Below are 19,928 nucleotides of genomic sequence, written 5' to 3' on the forward strand. Positions count from 1 at the left end.
AGTCCTGGAGGATGACTCCAGGGAGTAGGACTGAGTCTTAACTAAGGAACTAACAATCTGTGCTTAACTGGAGTTTTGAATCACTATGAACCAGTGACTACTATGTGCCTTTCACTTTTCCTCTTCTGGAACAGGAATACAACAGCTATCAATCCCATACTTGTCTCACTTGGGTGTGTGAGGATAGGAGATGGATGACTGTCTTTTTAATTCACAGATCTTTAGAGAAAGAACTAAACCACAAGAACTGCACCAGAGAAGCGCCCATTGTCACCTGGACCTATTTTAGTTAACAAGATTTTAGATTTTGAACTGATGCCATAATGGGATGAATCTTTGAAGGTCTTGGGGGAAGGAATGATGAATGCATGTGAAGGTGGATACAATTTTCTGTGGCCAGAGGCAGACTAGGGCAGATGTTTTCCAAAGGTGAGTGTAACAATATCTCACATTTCGCATGCACTTTTGTAATATAACCTTGATAATATGCTATCAAGGGATGGAACCTAATTCCCTTCCCTTGGATCTCGGTGGGCTTATGACTCTTTTAGCCAATAAGGTGAAACAGAAATAATAATTTGTGTCTTCCAAGGTTGGGTCATAAAAGATGATACAGTTTTGACCTTGTACACTGGGACACAATGTAAGAAGTCTACCTACCCTGAGATCACTGTGAGAAAGCCCAGGCTACAGGGAGAAACCATGTGTAGATGCTCTGGCTGACAGGCCCATATGAGTTCTCAGATGATAGCCAATATCAACTGCTAAATATATCAGTGAAGGTATCTGACAGATATCTGATAGATGATGATTCTACCCCTCAGCCCTCAAGTCACAGCTAGCCACTGAGTCTTCCAAGCCCAGGGGCAGGACATAATGAGAGACAGATAAGCCAACGTCCTTGTGCTCTGTATGAAGTCCTGCTTCACATAATTCAAGAATATAAAAAAGAAATTTTAAAGCCATTTCACTTAAGATTTTTTTAATGTTTCTTTATTTTTGAGAGAGAGAGAGATGAAGACACAGAATCTGAAGCAGGCTCCAGGCTCTGAGCTGTCAGCACAGAGACAGATATAGGGCTTGAACCCAGGAACCATGAGACCACGACCTGACCTGAAGTCAGACACTCAAGTGACTAAGCCATCCAGGTGCCACAAAGCCATTTCACTTTATTTTTTTTTATTTTTTTTTTTTTAATTTTTTTTTTTTCAACATTTATTTATTTTTGGACAGAGAGAGACAGAGCATGAACGGGGGAGGGGCAGAGAGAGAGGGAGACACAGAATCGGAAACAGGCTCCAGGCTCCAAGCCATCAGCCCAGAGCCTGACGCGGGGCTCGAACTCCCGGACCGCGAGATCGTGACCTGGCTGAAGTCAGACGCTTAACCGACTGCGCCACCCAGGCGCCCCAAGCCATTTCATTTTAAAGTAATATATTACAAAGCAACAGAAACTAGACTATATAAGCATGGGCTCTCTCAAAATTTTATCACTTATACTATTGCTAAAGTCCATCCCTTGCCCAGCATCCACAGAACAAATTGAAAAATTATAAATCCTAAAAGAACATAGAAGGCACAGCTCTGTAAAAGAGTGAGAATGTAGGGGCACCTAGGTGGCTTGGTTGGTTAAGCATCTGACCCTTGATTTCAGATCAGTTCATGATCTCACCGTTGTGAGATTGAGCCCTGTGTGAGGCTCCACGTTGAGTGTGAAGCTTGCTTAAGATTCTCTCTCTCTTTCCCTCTGCCACTCCCCTGTTTGTGCATGTGTGCTCTCTTCCTTTCTCAAAAAAAAAAAAAAACAAAACAAAACAAAAAACAAAAAAAAAAAACAACACATACAAAAAACACAAAAAACAAAACAAAACAAAAAAACACAAGAGAATGTGGATTATTATCTCTATATATACCTATTTATTACATAAAGAAAAGATTAGAAAAATTATCCAGAGAACTAAGAAGAGTGAAATATTGGGGTGTCTGGGTGGCTCAGTCAGTTAAACATCTGACTCTTCATTTTGGCTCAAGTCATGACTCCACAGTGAGTTCTAGTCCCTCATCAGGTTCTGCACTGCCAGCAGAGATACTTGGCAGCGAGCATGGACCCCACTTTGAATTCTCTGTCCTCCCCCTTACTTACACACACTCTTGCTCTCTCTCTTGCAAAAATAAATAAATAAACAAAAAAAGAGTGAAATATTAACTAGACAGAGTTGACTCCCCAGTCCTGACACCTCAGGTAGTCCAATTTTTCCTTTAGGTCTTCAACAGTTTTCCTGACATTAAAAATCTGTCAAAAAATATTTCTGCTTCTGGCAAAAATGGAGTAAGAAATACCAGAGTTAGCAAAATTAAATGTAGACTATATATATCTCTGCTGTTGCCTAATAAATCTTAAAAGCAAGACTAAAAAGGATGAAAGTATTTCCAAGTAATTGAACTTTGTCCCAGAAAATCAAAAATATTTATAAGAATGCATAAATAGATATCCAGCCAGCACTTACCAAGGTACAATTCAAAAACTTATAGACATAAGTAAGAAAACATGACCCAAAATGAGGAGAAAAATCAATCAATTGAAACCAATCCAGAATAGACACAGATGTTAGACTAGCAGAAAAAGGCATTAAAACAGTCTTTTAACTTACTTCCATATGTTCAAAAAGTTAAGTAGAAACATGGGAGATATTAAAAAGATCCAAATAAAACTTCTACAGATGAAAACTATGATATCTGAAATATAAACTATACTGGATTAACAGTGTACTAGAAATTGCAGAAGAAAAGATTAGTAAACATAAAGATATAGAAAAATCACTATCCAAAATGAAACACATGGAGGGAAAATGATTTTATGAACTGAGCTATGAGATAATTTCAAACAGTTTATTGTGTATTTAACTGGAGTCCCTGAAGGAGAGTGATGAAAGAAAAAAATATTTAGAAAGATTTTAGACACTTTGTTTTCCAAATTTGATGAAAACTATAGACCCACAAATATAATAAGTTCAATAAACCCCAAGCACAACAAACATGAAGAGATGTACATCAAGGCACATTGTAATCAAAGTGCTCAAAGTCAAGGCTAAAGAGAAGCAACCTAGAGGTGGGGTTTGGGGAGACACCCTACATACAAAGAAATGAAGGTAAAATGATAGATTTCTCATCATAATCAACACAAGGGAGAAGACAGTAGAGCAAAATAGTGAAAGAAAAAAAAAAAACCTGTCACCTAGAATTCTATACCCAGTGAAACTATCTTTTAAAACCAAAAATAAGATTAAGGACTTTTTCAGAAATATTAAGCCAGAAGAACTTATCATCAGCAGACTCAGACTATAAGAAATGTTAAGTCCTCAGGCAGAAGGAAAATGATACCAGATGGAAATCCTGATCTATACAAAAGAAAGAGAAATACTGGAAATAGTAATGAGATAGTTAAAATACAAAATTTCTTTGCAATTATTTAAATCTCTTTCAAAGATAACTGTTTAAACCAAAATTATAACAATGTTATAGATTTATAACATTGTCATAAAATTTATGACAATAGCCCAAAGAATGGGAAGAGAGAAATATAAGTAGACTACTTTAAACTTCTCTTAAGTGATGTATTATATCACTCGAAAGTAGACTACATTAGCTAAAGGTACATATTATAAACCCTAAGGCAAGCACTCAAGTAACAAAAGAATGAGTGACAACTAACAAGCTAAAAATGAGACATGATGGAATTATAAAAAACATTCAGTTCAAAACAAGTTATAAAAATTGAAGGCAACAACAACAAAAACAGATGGTACAAGGAGAAGAAAATAGCAAGATGATAGATTTTTTAACATAACAATATATTTTTTAAAACTTATATATGTATTTATTTTGAGAGAGAGTGACCACAAGCTGGATAGGGGCAGAGAAAAGGAGAGAATCCCAAGAAGGCTCTAAACTGTCAGCAAAGAGCCCAATATGGGGCTCAAACTCATGAACTGTGAGATCATGACCTGAGCCAAAATCAAGAATCAGCACTTAACCAACTGAGCCACTCAGGCACCCCATCATCTGACTCTTGATCTCAGCTCAGGTTGTGATCTCACAGTTTTGACTTCAGCCTTGCATTGGGCTTCATGCTGGGCATGACACCTACTTTTTTTTTTTTAAAGGATTGCTTAAAAGAAGGAAAAGGAGGAGGAGGAGGCAGCAGCAGGAACAGCAAAGATCACATAGGCTCAGCCTACAAAACCTAAAATATTTACTACCTGGCCAAAAAGTTTGCCAACCCCTTGTCTAAATACCCAAATGAAAAGGCAGAGATTGTCCAATTAGATATAAAAATAAGGCTCAACCATATGCTACCTACAAGAAACCCTCTTTAAGTGTAAAATGCAAAAAGGTTAAAAGTAAATGGATGAAAAAATATACCACTAATCAACACTAAGTATGCTATCAATGCTTGTATTCATCAAAAGACAGTTGTTGTGGTTCTATTAGTATTAGAAAAAGTAAACATCAGAGCAAAAAACACCACCAAGGATAAAGAAGGTCATTTTGTAATGGTAATGGGGTCAATCCATCAGGAGGCTATAATGGTCCTGATAATGCTGATGTACTTAATAGACTTTCAAAATACATGAGGTAAAAACTGATAGAACCGTGAGGACCAATAAACCAATCCCTAATCGTCATCAGAGATTTCAATACCCATCTCTCAATAGTGAACAAAATAAGAATACAGAAGACCTGAATAATACAATTAACCAATCTGAACTTACTGACATTTATAGAACATTGCATTCAAAAAGAATAGGATACACCTTCTTCAAATGAATACAGAACACTTACCAAACTATACTATTATTTTGGTTATTGAAAAGGTCTCAATAAATTTTAAAGGATTGAAGCCACATATATTACATTTTTGTCCATAATATAATTAAATGTGAAACCATTAACAGATTTCTGGGAAAAGCTCCAAATGTTTGAAACCAAATAATATACTGAGTCAAAAAAGAAAAATTAAAATTATTTTGAACTGAATGGGAAAAAAACATATTAAACATACTAGGAGTTGCAGGACACAGTTAAAGCAGTACTAGGGTGAAATTTCGAGTACTAAATGTCAATATCATGAAAAAAGAAAGGGCTCAAGCAAATGGCTTCAGCTTCTATCTTAACTAGAAAAAGAAGAGCAAATTACACTTATAATAAATAGGATAAAGGAAATAAATAATACCAGAATGAAAATCAATGAATGAGAAAACACAAAAACAATAGGAAAAAAACAGTAAGGTCTCCAGCCAAATTGATGAGGAGAAAAAAGAACCAAATTAGCAATATCAGGAATGAGAGAAATACCATCAATACAAATTCTACAGATATTAAAGGATAACAGGGGACCATTTCAAACTCCTCTACGCTGATAAGTTCAACAACTTACATGAAAAGGACAACTTTGAAAGATACAGGGGCACCTGGGTGGCTCAGTTAGTTAAGCGTCCCACTCTTCTGGGCTCAGGTCCTGATCTCATGGTTTGTGAGTTTGAGTCTGGCCTCAGGCTATGCAATGATGACACTGAGCCTGCTTGAAATTCTCTCTCTGCACCTCCTCCCCACTTGCACACTCTCTCTCAAAATAAATAAACTTAAAAAAAAGAAAGACACAAAATACCAAAGTTCATTCAAACAGCAACAGCCTATTATATAGCTCTATAGCTATTAGAGAAATTAAATTTGCAATCAAAAACATTTCAATAATGAAAACTATAGACCTAGATGGCTTCACTCATGAATTATACCAAATGTTTCTGGAAAATGGAGAGGAGGAAACACTTTCCAAGTCATTCTATTAGGTCACCAGTACCCTGATTACAAAATCAGATAAAGACTTTAGGAGAAAAGAAAATCATAGACCAACGTTCTTCATGTACATAAATATAAAAAGTTTAAACAAATTAGCAAACCAAATCCAAAAAGATACAAAAAAGTTACTACAGCATGACCCAGTCAGATTTGTCCCAGAAATGCAAGGTTTGTTTAATATTTGAAATAAATTCAATATATTAAGAAAAAAAGAAAAAACTTTATATGATCATTTCATTGGGTGAACCAACTGACAAAACCCCTTCATGATAAAAATTCGTAGCAAAATGGAAAAGAAAATTCTTCAATCCATAATGATACTATCGAAAAAAAAAAAAAAACACAGCTAACACCATACTTAATGGTAAAAGACTGAATGCTTACCCTCTTGAGATCAGGAACAAAGCAAGGATATTCACTCTTAATGTTTCTATTCAACACTGGCCTAGAGGTTCTAGCTATTTCAATAAGAACAAGAAATAAAAAGCACCCAAACTGGAAAGGAGATAATCCTATCTTTTTTCTGCAGATGACATGATTGTCTAGGTAGAAAACACAATGGAATATGCCCCCAAAGAGCTACTAGAATTAATTGAAATTTTTTAATCATGTGCAATAGAATAAAAAATATAAAATACTTAGAAATAAATCTAACAACAGATATGCAACACTTGAACAATGAAAATTATAATACATTATCAAGAGAAATTAAAGACCTAATTATATGGATAGATAATACTATGATCATGGGTCAAACAACTCAATATTGTTATGATGTTAATTCTATCCAAATTGATCTATAGATTCATGCAATCCTGAAGAAATTCCAGCAAGCTGGTTTTAAAAATTCTTAAAAAAAAAAAAAAAAAAAGTTTATTTATTTATTTTTGAGAGAGCGAGAGAGAGCGCGCGTGCAAGAGAGAGCAAGCAGGGGAGAGGCAGAGACAGAGGGTGATAAAGAGAATCCCAATCAGGCTCTGTCTGCACTCTTAGCACAGAGCTTGATGTGGGGCTCAAACTCAAGAACCATGAGATCATGACCTGAGCCGAAATCAAGAGTGAGACTGAGACACCCAGGTGTCCCTGATTCCAAAATTCTTATGGAAATGCAAAGGACTTAAAATAGCCAGAACAACTTTGAAAAAGAGCAACAAAGTGTGACAATTAACACTACCTGATTTCAAGACAGTTTGGTATTGGTGCCAAGATAAACAAATAGATCAGTGAAACTGAAGAGACAAGTCAGAAACAGACACATGCATGTATTAACACCTGATTTTTGACAAAGGTACAAAGACAATTCAGTGGAGAAAAGGTAGTCTTTTTAACAAAAGATACTAGAGTAATTGCATATCTATGTATATTCTCCCCCACCAAAGAAAGAACTTCAATCCATACTTTCCACTATTTAAAAACAAATTAACTAGGGGCGCCTAGGTGGCTCAGTCCATTGAGCATCTGATTCTTGATTTTGGCTGAGGTCATGGGATTGAGCCCCACACTGGATTCTGAGCTGGGTGTGGAGCCAGCTTGGGATTCTCTCTCCCTCTCTCTCTCTCTCTTAAAAGAAAATAGAAATAAAATTTTTTAACATATTAACTCAAAATTCAGCACAGATGTCAACAGAAAACCTGAAACTACAGTATTTCTAGAAGACAATATAAGTGATAATATTTGTGATCTTGAGTTAAAGATTTAATTATGATGCTGAAAACATGATCAAAAAAGGAAAAAATTAATTGGATTTCAACAAAATTCAAAACTTCTGCTTTTCAAAAGACACTGTTAAGAGAATGAAAAGACAAACCACAGAATGGAAGAAGATATTTGCAAAACATACACCTGACAAAAGACTTATATCCAGAATATAGAAAGCTCTCTCAAAACCAAGAAAAGAAATGAATGTCAAAAGAGTTAAATGGACACTTGAGCAAATCATACACAGAGATATCAAACATGCACATAAAATGATGCTTGACATCATTGTACTCTATAAAACTGCAAATTAAAACCAGGACAAAATGCACCTCCAACTATTAGAATAACTAATATTAAGAAGACTGATCATGTCAACTGTTGGTAAAGATGCATGGAAACTGACACTCTCAATCATTGTTCGTAGGAGTGTAAAGTGGTGCAGTTACTTTGGAAAATAGTTCGGCAATTTCTGTAAAAAATAAATATATACCTATCATTTGACTCAGCCATTCCATTCCGAGGTATTTACCCAATTTAAGTGAAAGCATATGTCCACACTAATACTTGTACATGAATATTCACAACAGGTTTATTTGTAATAGCCTGGAACTGAAAAAAACACCAAATATCCATTAATGTGTGACTAAGAAAACAAGCTGTGGTATATTCATGCTTTGGAACATTACTCTGCAATGAAAAGGAATGAACTCTTAACTCTTGAGACAACATAACTGTATGTCTCAAATAACTCAAAATAATTATGCTGAGTGAAGGAAGCCAGACAATAAAACAGAGTACAAAGGGGCACAGAAGTAACTTCTGGGGGTGCTAGATTCATTACCTTGATTTGTGGCTTTGGTTTCACAGATATATGCATGTCAAAAGTTTTCAAACTATACACTCTCAATGTGTACAATTTTTTATTTATGTGTGTATACACATATATACCAATTATACCCCAACAAAATGGCTTCAAACATTTAAACGTCAAATAAAAACGATCAGAAAATTTCTGCACCATTCTGTGGCCCTTAATCTTGAAAAGGCAGCCTGCACAAAGACAGATTTCTTTCTATTAGATGAAGGCAGAAAACCTTGGTCTGTGAGACACTGCTGGGAGCAGAGATGATGCCCAGTGTGTCAGGCATGTGGGGATTATTAATGCTTTTTTTTCTCTCTTCTGCTCCTGTCACTTGGCTTAAATGGGGGCTATAGAGTCTCCTAGGAACAACAACTGGACCCCCATCTGTGAAAGGCAAGAGATCATCAGGTATCCAATGCACTGGGGGTTTCCCAAGAGAAGTGAAAAAGAAGATGGGACCCAGGAGAGAGGGGGCTGTCACTGCGAGCCAGATGTAGCTTTAGGACTAAAGGATGGAGGAGAGTTGGTGACTCCAGATGCATCTTGCAGCTGTTATGGGAACTCAGCCCATGCCAGCCACCATGGTGCTGTGTGTGCCTTCCAGGAGAAAGGGGACAGTGTATGTGAACTGAAAGGGCTGATTCACAGAATTCGGTAGCACTCTGGGATCCGAGCCACCAGCTGAGACATGCTGTCTGTCTGAATCATAGCACCCTTGCCACTGAGTATAACAGTCCACCTCCTGGTAGAATGGGGAGCTGCCATGGCCTTGCCAACATCAAGGGCATCCTCTGCCTTTTGTGGAGCTCCTGCAGAGCTACCCCAAGGTGGAGCAAAGAGAATTCAACCCAACTCAACGAGATGGATAGCACTGGCCTGGGCCACACACAAGTGAAAGGACTCAAGGCAGAGGAGAGATCTGGGTCAAGCAACTCTAACAAGGGAGCCCAGGCAACAATCCTGAATGCTTCCCACCACCAAAGCCCTCACTGGAGTAAAATGTAGAGAGAAATAATAATCCCCACTTTCTTCCAAAGAAAGCATTATTGCCCAGGTGACCCAGAGGTAGACTGCTCTGAGGAGGCAGTGATAGACTTACAGTTCTGCAGCAGGAAGGCCCCAGGGACCTGGAACAAGCAGTCATGGTATAGATGACCAGCACAAGGCAATGCTCTCACCAACGGCTCAGGAGGCCTGGGCAGGCTAACTTAGGCCAGTGAGGACCGGGGCTAATGCCTGACGCATTTAAGGCAACCTCTGGAGAATTCCCGGAGACACCTAGGAGCAAGAACTACAAATCAATCCATACATCTTAGATACAATTATACGGTGACCATCAAAATTGAAGTTTTAGTATTAGTATGATGCATTTCTAACCACAGGATAGAAAATAACTGAAATTAACCTGAATTAGTACCCCAATTAACAGGAGTATATTTTCCTCCTATAAGAGAAAAGGAAGTACAACAGCAAAACCCTCCCAATGTGGTGGTCCATATTCAGAGATACATGCCTGGAGATCAGAATAGATTCAGACTGATCTCCTCCAGTGATAATTCTGCAAAATGGTATAATATACCTACATAACATCCACACAATCATCCATGGTTTAAACAAAAGTATAAACTAAAACTTCTCAAGTATTTTCATTATGAGGTTGTTTTTTTTTAATATTTGTCTATTGGGTCCTCTACACTTAAGTGACCCTGCAGGTCCCAGTGAGTAAAAGATCTACCGTGTGTAGGTATTAGTGATGGAGGGAGTTCCTGCTCACTCTTTTGTTAACAGGATAACAGAATAAAACTTTACCAGAATTAGACAGCAGGAGAAACACATGATGGAAAGAGGCAGAAAGCCCTGGAGTTGTTGTCGACGTGACATTTTAAACTCTGTGCTTTTCGGGAGCACCTGCCCAGTGGAGACAGAACCATCTCCAAACATCCTGACAGTTCAAAGTAACATAAACAACAAAAACTGGCACTGCAATACATCATTCTCGTGCTTCCTCTTTTATCCCTAAGACTAAATATTTTTGAATATCCATCTGATGTGCTAACGAATGAACGCAGTCCATTCTTTCCATAAACAAACGGTTTTGTTAAGAATTCAAATCAGACATGGAAGAAACCTCCCATTTGCTGGTTGCTAACATAGCTTCACCACGACATATATTCTTACACAATCCAATTCAGCAAAGTCTCCTTCTCTTAGCTGGAGATGCCAGGTTTGGATGGCGTATGTTTAATCTAGCCAAGAGAACATATTTCTTCCCTGAAACACGGCCTTGACAGCAAGGCAAAGTGTGATTAAGTTGTGTCACAAATAGGTGCGGCTCAATCCATCTGGCAAAAGGGAGTCTATGCTGCCTAATTAGAAAATTTAATGATCTGATCTGATCAAACATCCATTTACAGTTTTGATAAGTAAAATCGCCCAATTAGATTACTGCAAATGGGTGTGAGCTAGTGTCCTAACACAACTCCCAGAGCCAAGAGTATGGACCTTGGGATGATGAGATTTGTACACATTTAGGTCAGCAGCACATATTATAGCAAAGGAATGATGCACGACTTTCTGAAGCTTCTTGGCCAGTAACTTGTGAAATGCTGATCTGATTTGCTTGGAATTTTTTAAAATAATTGGCTCCTGCTGGCTGAGGCCCCATGCCAACACCGCATGGTAATTCATTCGTGACATTCCTAGAAGAGAGAATCTGCCGGAAGAGCTGCAGTAATATGTTTAGGGAATAATCATGCCACCTCCGAATAGGATGCATAAAAGGAAGCAAACAGCAGGAGGCCAGCAGAGAGGCCTCTGGGTTTCCAGGGAAAAGATTCTCAATTTAAATGGAAATTGTATGACTGTTCCTTCTTTCTCCCTTCTCGAACTCCAAGTAAGACACTAGCTGGGACCATTTCATGATCAAGTATACAATCCCAGAAATAATTATTTAGGTCTCCTGGATTTGCTATTTATTGCCCAAAGCTCTGGAGACTATGATAGTGACTTAGCAAAGAATCCATTTGAGGCATCATGTTCTGAGCTTTTATAGATGTTGCTTGATTCTTTGGGAAGCTTTGCAAGAAAATGCAGGCACCCTTTAAGAAACAAAGAAAACCACCGAGGTAATCAAACTCCTCTGGAAATAGTAAGGATTTATTGTAGCTCAGAGCTGGAGTAAGGGAATTCACAGAGAAACATGTACCCAGATCATGAGTGAAACAAATAACAGAACTAGAATTACTCTCTTGAAAAATGAAAAGAAGGGTGGAAGGGAGGGACAAAGCAAGTTTCAAGAAAAGAGTCAAGGGAAGAAATGTGAAGAAAGCTGTATCAGAAACTCTGAGTGACAGGAAAGTTCAAGGGAGAACAAGGTTGTTCCAGTACCACACTGAATGTCTGAATAAGGCATTTCATGCCAGTTTTTTTAAAAAATATAATTTATTGTCAAATTGGTTTCCATACAACACCCAGTCCTCATCCCAACAAGTGCCCTCCTCCATGCCCATCATGCCAGTTATTCTTAACAACACACTGCCAGATGCCCATTTTCAAATTCCATCTCTTGGGGTTTCCCATCTATAAGAATGAAGAAAGAACAGTAACCAGTGGTCTAGGGGTAAGAAAAGCAAGATGGAATCTGAACATTGGAAATGGCAAGAAAAACAGCCCATTCTAATAATGTCCCAAAGTAAATGACTTAACTGGTGGACCTTCAGCTCCAAGCACACTGGAAGACCAGTACAAGGAGAATGGAAGAAATGGTGACTGGAACTCTAGCAAAAGCTGGCCAGAGTTGAGGGTTGAGTAGACCAACTAGGACTAGTCATGACCACCCAAATGTGAGAGACTACAATAAACTCCATCATCGGTTTCTAAGGAGTCTTATCTGGTGGAACAGACAAAAACATCTCCAGTGGCTTGTAGGCAGGGACAATTCTTGGGAGAGGTAGTTAAGGTGACACAGATTCTGAGTTAGGGTAGATGTTGGACTCTTACAAGTAGAACACAGCAACCAAGGGAAGAGGAGTCCCAAAGTATTAGGTGATTTAAGATTAAGGTCCAGGATTACTGACTTGGAATCAGAGCCAGGCTCCAAGACAAGGGTCCTGGGAGGAAACTGGCCCCCTACATTGTGATGTGTAAAGGAGGTAGAGTTGGTTGCTTATCTAGTGCCTAAAGCTCTGATAATTCCTTTTTGAAGACAGGTGGTCTGACCTGGGGAGTGGAATGTCTCCCCTCACCCTCAGGGAAAGGAGTTTTCAATATATCCTGAAACCTGGTTCTTAAGGCTCAAGGACTGGATAAGGCTAAGCACACAGCAGGCATGTTATTATTGCTGGCAGATGGCTAGGCTGATTCAGGCAAGGAAGCTAATAAGAATCTACACACCAGGAGTCTCCAAATTCCCCCAATTTGGAGACAGCTTCTTAGAGAGATAAAGTTGAGATATATATACACAGGACCTGGGGTCTAACAGAGACTTTCTTATTTATTTATGAATGCCACTGCATGAGAAGTATTACAAAGGTATAAAAATCAGATCATATTCAATTATGTATTTAATGGGTAAAAATGTAATGACAGGAAATTCATCCTGTCCCAGAAAATCCACAATATCAAGAGGCAAAACCATAGATCATCAGGAAAATGATACCCTAAAATGTCGTTAAGAAAATAATAAATATTCAGTGGCCATTACTATGTGTTAAATAGTGTGCTAGGTTATGTGGGAAATTTAAGAATAAATAAGATGTGGTTCCTGAACTCAAGGGACTTTTAAACTAATAGTGAGGAGACAGGGGTCAGGGAGGAGCTAAAACATATTAAGCACTGCAGGTTCTGCCTGTGCCCCTCGGACCCCTTGTGCTCAGGCTGGAACCACAGAAGGCCACTCTGCCCACGTGTGCAGCAGGCTATCAGAGCTGAGGAATAACCCCCTGGGAGCAGCCCTTAGCCAATGACTCCTAGGAGTTAACGTATAAATATCCCAACTCCTTTGCCCCTCAGGTGGGAGAACTCTGAGGCATGTGTTTTGTACTGCGTCCAAGAGTTTCCTCATGGGCTTAAGCTCAGGCAACCACTGTGATCCTGACTTATTAAGAGCCTTTACTGTCTGTCTGCCTTCCTCCACTCCATTACTGGTACCCTTGCATTTCCCCAATAAATGAACTGTACTTGAATCCTTGTTTTAAAGTCAGCTTCTCAGGGACTCCTAACCAAGACAAGCACCTACTGTGTACTATACTAGATAATTTACATTCATTAACTCATTTCATTCCTTTAATAAATAGCTAAAGAAAAATATCTCATTATAACTTTACTGCTTGAGATTCTGCGTTAGTCCTCTATCACACTGAGGACTTAGAAAAAATAAAGATGTATCATGGTGTAGTGGACACAAATGAGGCAGCCTCCTGACCCCTAATCATTCCCCTAGTGGCTATCTTAGCTATCAGCCCCTCCTTTGGGTACCCGCATCTCACCCATCTCCAAAAAGAGGCTTTAAAGGGAGCCACCAATCACAGAATCCTGCTTCCCCTGCACACGGTGTGGGTATGTGACTCAAGAAGGACAGATCAGTCTTTGGTGGGTAGTTTTACATATACCAAGAAAAGCCAGCTCCTTTCTCTGCCATGGTGAACTGATAAATGGTGGATGCCTGGGAGCACTAAGGCCACATGTCTAGGCTCACTGAGACAAAGTTCCTCTTTGGTGAGGAGGGCCGAACCAACACGAAGAAAAGCAGACAGAGGTAGCAGATGGAGAGAAAGGAAGTTGTAGGGGCCGTTTGCCTCTGAAGCCAGACTGACTCCTGCCCTTCTTTGGTTTTCACTGTAAGACAATGATATTTTCTTAATCAAAGTCAGATAAAGTTGGATTCCTGCCACTTGGAATAGAAAGATAGCTGCCTAATGCACACAACATCGCATAGACTATGGAATGACTTGCTCAGCATTTATCCTGACATGGTATAGAAGGCAGAGGTTGGAAATAAAATCATAAATTTCCCAGGATCTCTTATACGTGGAGCTCTGGATATGACTTAGATACCACTAACCAGAACAGCCAAGGGAGCCTTTGTTGCAGAACTGAGCTGAACAGGAAGAAAGAAGCAGGATACAGAACAACCACTTGTGGGTGCTGATTAGACAGAGGTAAGGCTCTTCTACAGTCAGTAGCTTCTTAATTTGGGAGGTGCTTCCTAACTCAACAGCTTTCTGAACTGGGGAGGCAGTTTTCCTGATCATGCCAGCAGCTGAGTGCTTCTAAGACTTGACCATTATTCCTTGCAATAATTTTGTAGCACCTAACCTCCTGTATTAAAATCCTTCCTGCTTGCACTAAATAGAGAAGATTCCATTATTGGTATGTGAGCTCTGACGGATACACTTGGCCCTTCATAGCCTCTTGCTGTCTACTTCTTATTCTCTGACCCTTCCTCCCCCCTCCCCTCTTCCCTGTTCCAGCCACAATGAATGACTTGGTGTTTCACAAACATACCCATGTGGTGATGCCCATTGGATAATGAGAAATGTAGGTCTAGCTTTGGGAAGGGAATTCTAGGCTAGAAAGATTCAGGAATCGGCTACATGGAATGATACATAGTGTGGATGGACTTCAAACAGAGGATGAGATGTCTGCAAAATAAACTTCAGGGAATGTCTGCATTTAAGGAGCACAAAGACACAAAGAGAAGTTGAAGCAAGCCCTGAGGGTGGTCAAAAACACTGGAGGAGAAGACACGGTCATGGAAACCAGTGGAGACCAAGATCCACAACAACACCACTACAGAGAGAGAGGTGAGGAAAGACATTCAGCAGGCAGGGTAGGTTTCTGATGATGTTAGTGAAGGTGGTAAGGATGGAGCCCAAAGAGATGGGTAGTGAGGAAGCAGAGGTATGTGTGGAACAAAGGGAGAAAGAGTGAGAGTGTCATCACAGGTTTTACTATTTTGTTAGAGATTCCCTCCAAGCACTACCAGCACCACACCTGCCTCAGTCTGATATACTTGGTAGAGTCCCCAGCCTAACAGTTTTCATACATGTGAAATGTGTTCCCACCTCCAATAAAAAAAGATGAGGGGGAAAATAATAGCCAAAGACAAAAATTTTTAGATAAATTTAAAAAATAAAATCAAAAAAATTTAATAAAACAATTAAAGGGAGAGAAGCAGACCATGCTCTCTGTTCAGTCCCCCACCTCCAGGCTCACACTCTTTCTGGCCCCGCTACTATTCTTCTTCACAATGAGACCCATAGTTCCAAAATGCCTCTCACTCTGTCAGGACTGTCACAAGTAGGGCTGCCTTCTTGTGTGTCGGCGCTTGAAAGACCACCGCCCTGTGGGTAGAAATGTCTCCCTTAAAGATGATGATCCTGGGGTCAACCACAGGCAAGAACCAGCACTCACACAGGTAGGACTCGAGAAGGAACTTTGGTCTGAGACTCAGCCCCCAAGATCTAGTCTCCAGCGGCAGGAGCACCTGCCTGAACCACACCTGTGCTCCTGACAGGTACTGACTACAGATGGCCTCTGCTGCACGGGGTAGAGATACGAAGGTGAATTCACTGTATCTGGACAGCAGATCATCTCATGGTCTTCATTCTCTGTCTCTCCTTTGTTCCCCCACCTGTCTCAGCCATGCAGTGAGGCTCTAGTAAAGGGTCCTGTGTCAATTCTTGAACTGCTGTGAAAGGGTTATGACTTTACCCAAGGACAGGTCAGAAGCCCCCATACCAGTGGACTTCTAGCCCTTGAACTGCGCCTCCTCACTCTTTCTCCAAATACCTTCTGATGTCAGAGCATTTCCCTTGCCCAGTACCAAGGCAAGGGTACTGCCTTGTCTCTTTTGTCCTCTCTCAAGGGCCTGTTCAGGGAAAAGCATCACAATCATACATACATGAGGGTCAGAGTAACTCTACGTTCCATATATTCCACACATCAATTTGTTCACTCAATTATTCACTCAATTTGTTGAGAATGTTCTCCATTTGAGGCATTGTGCTAGACGCTGGGACATAATGGCAACAAGGCACATTTCTTCGAGAAAGTTTCATGAAAAAAACTTCAAGAAGTTTCTCCATCTAGTGATGTCCCAGAATCTTGTAAGAATAGGAAGACTATAGTAGCCCCATCCATGCTTCAAACGCCTTTCTCTACAAAGTTGCTTTGAATGACGAGGGGTGAGAAGTGCACCTGTGAGAGGTGTGCAGTCAGTCGACCATGACCAGTTTCCATTCACTGGAGCATATGCACATTGGCTTTGTGGTCATTCAGGAATGACCCACTACCCACCCCAGGCCCTCCTACCCAGGGAGGATGTGCTTCCCGGAGGGGTTAACTATGAAACACTATGAAAAAGGTGTGTACAAAGCCCTGGAGCTAAACTGAGACTATCTTTTCCTGGGGGAGGAAAGATAAGGAAAAGTAATCCTAAACAGAATGTTTACACACAAAGGAGACATTAAAATTAGTGTGTTTTCACAGACAGCAAACATTTTAAAATGTGAGCCAGAAAGGAGGTAACTAATGAGTGGAAAATCTGAGGCATGTGGGGGACAGATTCCAGGTCCAACCAGAATCTGAGGGTAACTTTGGAGAGAAGGAGGGATTCATCTCCTCTAGGGACCAAAAAAATAAAAGGAAGACAGAGAAGGATGGCCCTACCACCCTAACAGATTCTGATTGGAAGAATACACATTGCAGGAATTCAGATACAAAGGGGTAGTGGACACTGCTGAATTTTGGTTGTACAAAAAGTCCAACAATCTTTCCAGTTAGTGGGCTTCCGTTTGTGTGTAGTGGTAGCTGAGGCAATGCCTGCCCCTCTGCCACTGAAGAGGAAGAGGGGAAATAGCCTCACATCACCTCACCCTATTCCACTAGTTCCTGAAAGCCAGGGTATGACCCATGACATATGTTCAATCAGAAGCTCCTCCTCGATCTTTCAATGAGGTGAGTGTGACCTAAAAGTGAAGGGGAGACATATTAGTTACCTATAGCTGCGTAACAAATTACCCCAAAATTTAGTGGCTTAAAACAACAAATATTTATTCTCTCAGTTTCTGTTGGTCAGGAATTCAGAAGGGGCTTAGCTGGGTGGCTCTGACTCAAGATCTCCCATGAGATTTCAGTCAAGATTTTGGCTGGGCCTGCAGTCACCTGAAGGCTTGACTCAGGTTAATGACCTACTTCCAAGATGGTGGACTCACATGACAATTATCAAGGGCCACAGTTCTTCATTGGCTGTTTGTAGGAGGCCTCCTTTCCTCTCCATAAGGACCACTCCATAGGGCTTTTTGAGTGACCTTATGGCATGGCAGTTGGTTTTCCCCAGAACAAATGATCCAAAAGAAAGGCAAAAACCATTTTGTCCCCAGGAAGACATACACTGTCATTTCCACTACATCCCATTGGAGACACAGGAGAGCCCTATCCAGTGTAGGCAGGATTGCCAGGGGTGTGAGAACCAGAGGTGAAGATCATCAAGGGCCATTTTTGAAGCTGGCTACCATAGTCCCTCATGGTCACTGGCTGTCCAGCACAAGTGTCCTACAGGTTGCAGTAGTGCCACAAACAGCAGCCACGGGAGGATCTAGTCATACTCCTGCAGCCCAGCCTCCAGACCATCTGTGAGTTTTGCTTACTTCCCAAGCTTGCTCCTCCAGCCTCTTATGAATTCTGTTGGTCTCCACATCCTTATAAACCTCTTGTCTTGCTCAAAGCAACAAGGCTACTTTCCATTGTTTGTGATCAAAAGCTAAATGGAACAGATTAGGGCCTCCAGGAAGGTATAAATGAGCTCATGTGAGAGTAAGGGAGACGACAGAACTGAGGTCAGAGCTGTTAAGTTTAAGAAAGCTCGCCATGGGGGATACGAGGGGGAATCCAAAAGGAAAATCTAAGAATGGTTGAGGACCATGGGGACCAACAGGAATTTGTGTAAGACTCCATTGAGAAATCAATATGGAATAGATTGTTCTTTTTTGTTTTACTTAAAACAGCAAAACACCCTCCTCCCCTTTTAGTGGAGGTCTCCTAGGGTCACTGAGGACTGTACAAACTGCAGAGCCCAGACTAACTCAGAAACTTAGGAGATTTCACATTTTTATTAATTTATTTTGGACCTCAGGTGCAGAGGATTAAGTCATACTTCTTATATTTTACATTCTAACCACTATCTTATGCATTTATTCTCCTTTATTCACATATTCACCTCCCCACTCCCATCCCTACAGTTAGTCATCCTAATGGTTCAATCTATATCTGTTTACTTATATGTATTAATGCAAATGGGTACTGTTTTGTATGCATGCGTTTTTAATTTGTGTAAATGTTGTGTTATACATCTCATTCTATGTCCTACTTTTTTCACAAGCTCTGTTTTTAATTCATTCACCTATGTTGCTCATAGATGAACAACATTCATCTATGTTGTTATATTTACATCTAATCGATGGCTGCTAACTGCTGCAGAGGCTTCCATGGTATATATGCACCACATGTTACCTTCCCATTCTCTCAGGAATGGATGCCCAAGATGCATTTAACTCCTCACCATCACAACAAATAACTCTGCTGTGAGCATACATGTCCCCTTTGCAATATATCTCTTGCACTGGAATGAATGGGTCATAGGGTATGAGTATACTTAATTTGATGAAGCCATGCCTGATTGCTCCCCAGAATGCCTCCACAAGTCCACTCCCACTAGAGGCACATGAAGGTTAAAAGTTTAACCTAAAGATTCATGGCCAGTATTCTGGCATCATAGAAGCAGCCTCTGGGTGTCTCCAACCTTGACTAAAACTATCTTTTACTTAGAGTTATATGTTCAGTTTGTGCTCTCGTTAAAACGTTTTGCATGTCCAACCCCCCCGCCCAGTGCAGTGCTCGCTCCTTTACCATCACTAAACACATCCCATAAGAAGTCTCAGGATATAAAGGAAAGAACAGAAGACTACTGATGGAACTTTTGCCTCCAACTTAGTCCCACCTACCTCATTGCTCCCTTCTTCCAAGCTCTCAGATTTTCAGATGCACGTAGACCACTAATGAACACTGAATGAGAAGTTTTCTAATAAAAGCAAACTTCCCTCAACTCCTAACTTGGCACTAAGTATATTGCTTGAGTCCTCCTTTTCACCCAGCATCAATAAACTAGATGACCACCAAAATTATATGTTCTCCATTATATGCTCCCAGACTTATCTGGGGAAAGGCAAAAGCAAAATGATGAAAAGGTCAAAGGAAGGGTAGGCCAGCACAACAGGCTTCCCAGTTAACGAGTACAGAAATGTAAGGTTACAGAGAAAAACTGGATTATCTGATCCTGGAAAATAAAGAAGATGAGTTAGCCAAAGCAGACTGGACTTTAAACCACCACCCCACATAAGCAGAGAGCCCAAATAGCTTCTCCAGTTATAATCGATGTTCCATCATGAATAAGTTAACATTAGATGGGGTTTATAGAAACCCCATCTAAAAAAATTATACTTTTACAAAA

At 40.1% G+C, this 19,928-nt stretch overlaps 1 protein-coding gene across 1 annotated transcript in view; it reads right to left on the minus strand.

The window, feature by feature from the left end:
- The window catches only part of PTS (6-pyruvoyltetrahydropterin synthase), a 681,414-nt gene that overhangs the window by 255,341 nt on the left and 406,145 nt on the right, over window positions 1-19,928 (minus strand). Inside the window, exon 12 of the transcript XR_015241350.1 lies at window positions 9,519-9,697. The gene's annotated coding sequence lies outside the window, so the exon portion shown is untranslated. The remainder of the gene's footprint in view (window positions 1-9,518; window positions 9,698-19,928) is intronic.

This window comes from Puma concolor, chromosome D1 (assembly GCF_028749965.1).
Source record: "Puma concolor isolate L17-30 chromosome D1, mPumCon1.1.hap2, whole genome shotgun sequence".
NCBI classification, from domain to species: domain Eukaryota; kingdom Metazoa; phylum Chordata; class Mammalia; order Carnivora; family Felidae; genus Puma; species Puma concolor.